Source organism: Gopherus flavomarginatus, chromosome 1 (assembly GCF_025201925.1).
Source record: "Gopherus flavomarginatus isolate rGopFla2 chromosome 1, rGopFla2.mat.asm, whole genome shotgun sequence".
NCBI classification, from domain to species: domain Eukaryota; kingdom Metazoa; phylum Chordata; order Testudines; family Testudinidae; genus Gopherus; species Gopherus flavomarginatus.
The window spans coordinates 371,777,769-371,780,926 of record NC_066617.1 but is presented as its reverse complement, the minus strand read 5'-3'; positions in this window follow the sequence as shown (position 1 = coordinate 371,780,926).

Below are 3,158 nucleotides of genomic sequence, written 5' to 3'. Positions count from 1 at the left end.
TCATTGCCACCCGATGGAGGCCAAATGAATCTATATTGAATTGATGCAAGTCGAAGAGGCATGGAAAAAGGCTTTCTTCTCTCAGGATTCTGACATAAAAGGTCCTTGCCAGTATTCCTTCGTGAGATCTAAAGTGGATAAGCATCAATAAGCATGACATTTCAATACTGTGTTGATCTTTCCAAAATCAAGCAGAAATGGGTTTTTCCATCCTAAGTATGAACTTAGCAACATGGGTTTCTCCGATCAATCTTTGATTCTTCAATCCAAGTACAAATGACCTGACGGAATTCATCTCACAAGGTAGTGCCATATTTTTATGGGGTGACGAAGCCATGGAGTTTGCCCTGATGTGTTACACTTAGCCATTTACGTTTGTTGGTACTTTAAATAGGTATGCTCTGCTGTCGGTGTGTCATGAGCGGATGGTTGGGGGTTGATGTCTCTTTTATCTGGTAAAGGGTTACAAGCATGAGCCTGGACACCTGATCCCAGTAGGACCAATCAAAAAACAGGATGCTTTCGGGTCTCAGTGGAGGGAAGTGCTTTGTTTTGTGTTGGTTTGTTTTGTCTGTTTGTTCTCTCTGGGTTCTGAAGTAACAGACGTACCCACAGGCTCTATCTTAATTTTTATTCTAAAAAATAGTAAGTACCAGTAGAAGGTGGGTTTAGTCTTTTTGATTTTTTCTTTATTTGCAAATGTGTATTTTGCTGGAAGGATTTTAATTTGTATTATGTGCTGGGGGGGAAGGGCTTCTCTCTAGGTCTATAAGTCTGAAACACCCTGTAACCCTTAACCATCTTAATTACAGAGACAACTTTTACTTTTTAATTTCTTTGTTAAAAACTTTTTCTTTTTTAAGACCTGATGATTTTTCACCTTGTTGAGGCTCAAGGGAATTGTAGTCTGTACTCACCAGGAGATTGGTGGGAGACAGGGAGAGAAATAGGCGGGGGGAAGGTGCATTTCCCTCTTGTGGTAAGATTCACAGGAGTTTGAATCACAGTGATCTTCCAGGGTAACCCAGGGAGTGGAGGGAAGCCTGGTAGAGGCAACGGTGGGGGAAAGGGGTTTACTTTCCTTGTGTTTAAGATCCATGAGGGAATGCGGGGTTCACCTTAGGGTCCCCAGGGAAGGTTTTGGTGGACCATCAGGAGTGTACCAGCACTCAAGTTCTAGTTGGGTGGCAGCATACAGGACTAAGCTGATAGTTAAGCTTAGAGGATTTCATGCTGTACCCCATGCTTTTTGGAACTCTAAGGTTTCAGAGTGGGGATTTATACCATGACAGGGTGAGAATACAGTCGGTAAAGGAAAGAAACACTGCTATATCTGCATCTTTTGTTTGGTTGACAGTTCTCTCCCAGGTGCTTGCATAAAAAGGTATGAGTTTGATGGGTTTGTCACCCCCAGGGTTGCAGTCGGGGCGTTGGGCATGAGAATCTAATCACCCAGCAGAGCTGGCCCTTTTCCACACCACTTTGCTGGTGATTCAGCCTCTCCAGGCCCTTTTATCACGGAAAACAACAGCAGATGGTGCCACACACCAGTGGCATAGCCAGGTTTTCAGTGTCGGAGGAGCAAACATAAAAAAGTCACCCTCCCTTGGCTCCTCCTCTGGCCAAACCCCCCAACCGTCCCTCCCTCCGCCTCGCTCACCTTCCGTCCTGCACCGCCCCCTGTCCCCGGCCTGCTCTCAGCACTTGACGTGCTCCACATGGGAATCACCAGCCAGGACGGATCCTAAAGGCCATGTGGCTTTCGCCCTCCCACTCGCCCCACTGCATTAGCAAGGGAGGGGGGCTGGGGAAGGCGCTTAGGGCTGAGCCCCTGAGCCAAAGAGCAGCCCCCTCTTCTCCTCAGGTGCATCTGCCTGCCCCTTTCCAGGATCCATTATGGTTGTGCGTGTGTGTAGGCGAGGCCGGCCGGCAGAAGCCGCTTCCGCACCTGCTGCCCTGAGGGGAAGCAGCTGCTTCCACTGAACCCCACTAGCTACGCTTCTGCCACACACCCAAATTGAGCTACCTGAGGGCCTACCTAAGCCGCGCAAGTCCAAACAGCAGACACTAGGCATTAGAGGGCTTTCCCTTCACCCTCTCACCTGATTCTTGTCACACAGACAGAAAGCAGAAAACCAGATGTCCCAAGTGCAGGCAATGTGATGTTTATTCACGTTAGTGTCCAGCAAGCACATGTACCAGAAATCTGAGACCGCAGAACCTTGTTTCCCAGTGTCCCTTCTGAGCTCTGATGCCACAGAGCCTTTACTTGTATCCCCCCTTCCCAGATCTGAAGCCACAGACTCTTGTTTCTCAGTGTCCCAACCTCCACTCTCCTTAGCAGGCATAATTATCTTATCTGTTCCACTATACTAACAAATCCATATGGCCAGGCAGAAACACACACGGTGTTTTTTCTTTTTGTCACATGCATTGGCATAAGATATAAGAATATAAAGATATGAGTATTGTTACCAAAATGTCGGGTCTGCCTAGCTGAGAGCCAATGACAGCTAGACAGGGATAAGGAAAGATTGCTTTATTTTGCAGAAGAAAGGAGAATTTTGTACCTAGGTACAAAAAACTTTACTTTATATAAAATCCAAGAATCTCTTATACACACTCTTACACAGGCTTCGGTCATGTTAGCATTTGATTGGTGGTTAGCAAACCCTGCACTTCTGCAATCTGCTCAGCAAAAACCAGCTTAGGACCAGCTCCAACTGCCTCAAGACTGATAAAGAAAGACAGTTCAAAAGTTCAGGCTACTGTGTCCATGAAATAGCCAATTTCTACTAACTGTTCGGGGTCGCCGCTAATTGTCAGAGTATCAAAAAACAAACGGGCAAACAAGATCCAGATTTCTACCTCAGGTGAAGATACAGGCCTGATTCTTACACAGTCACTAGCACGTCTAACACTCCACCTGATTTTTGTTTCTCTTTTCTTCTGGGACCCTCCTGCCCAGGTGTCCCGGGAAGAGCATAGGGCATAGAATGGCACATTTCCTGAAAGGGCCAGGGATCAAGGTGGAATGTGTTGGTGCTCCATTTGCCCCACTACCCCCTGTGCAGTATGATGTCCTGCACCTTCCCTCATACGGGCAGACTGCAAGTTTCAAATTAGAGTTCCAGACTTCCCGCAGCAATGGACCTGAG